Here is a 946-nt window from a genome sequence, read left to right on the forward strand (position 1 = left end):
TACCTGTGCGGGTACCGGGCTATCTACGTAGTACGTACGCGCTGCTTGCACAGTCCACACACAATTATATGTCAACAGCACCGCCGACCAAAAATTAATGCGCCATTCTTTGTTCAAAACACTCTTTTTAGGAAAAACATAATAAAAATCGTATTTAATGGTTTGGAAATGGAATTTCGAAAATCCAAACTAAGAAGTGTTTGTGAGAGTTTTTCCTGTAGGGCATTTGTTGAGGAAAAAAAGGTCACCTACCGGCTCAAGGAACTATTACGACTTATAATAAATTATAATTTATAACGTATAACTAATTTTGTAGCATACGGCTGTAAATTCGTGTCTTTAACGATGAACGGTTATTACTTGTTTTAAATGTATAATTGTGAATCATGATTGCATACAGTTGTATTTATATCCTATTAAAAACCATATATAATCAATAAATTCTATGTTAAAATAGGTGGTTGGTCCTAATTTAAAAACGTTTGGTGGCCCTGAAAAGGGCCTTTTTAGGTAAGCATTGTAAGTAATCGAATTAAGCACGTTCTCCGCGGATGCGACGAGCCAATTGAATGTCCTTCGGCATGATGGTGACACGCTTGGCGTGAATGGCGCACAGGTTGGTGTCCTCGAACAGACCGACCAGGTAGGCCTCGCTAGCTTCTTGTAACGCCATGACCGCGGAGCTCTGGAAACGCAGGTCGGTCTTGAAGTCCTGGGCGATCTCACGTACCAGACGCTGGAACGGCAATTTGCGGATCAACAGTTCCGTGCTCTTCTGATAACGACGGATCTCGCGGAGAGCGACGGTTCCAGGACGGTAACGATGTGGTTTCTTCACTCCCACCGGTAGCGGGTGCGCTCTTACGTGCGGCTTTGGTGGCCAGCTGTTTCCTGGGCGCCTTTCCTCCGGTCGACTTGCGGCGGTTTGCTTGGTACGTGCCATGTC

At 44.8% G+C, this 946-nt stretch overlaps 1 pseudogene; it reads right to left on the bottom strand.

Moving 5' to 3' along the window:
- Window positions 1-490: 490 nt before the first annotated feature.
- Window positions 491-943, bottom strand: LOC100574498 (annotated as a pseudogene).
- Window positions 944-946: the final 3 nt, after the last annotated feature.

Source organism: Acyrthosiphon pisum, unplaced genomic scaffold, assembly GCF_005508785.2.
Source record: "Acyrthosiphon pisum isolate AL4f unplaced genomic scaffold, pea_aphid_22Mar2018_4r6ur Scaffold_15440;HRSCAF=16097, whole genome shotgun sequence".
NCBI lineage: Eukaryota > Metazoa > Arthropoda > Insecta > Hemiptera > Aphididae > Acyrthosiphon > Acyrthosiphon pisum.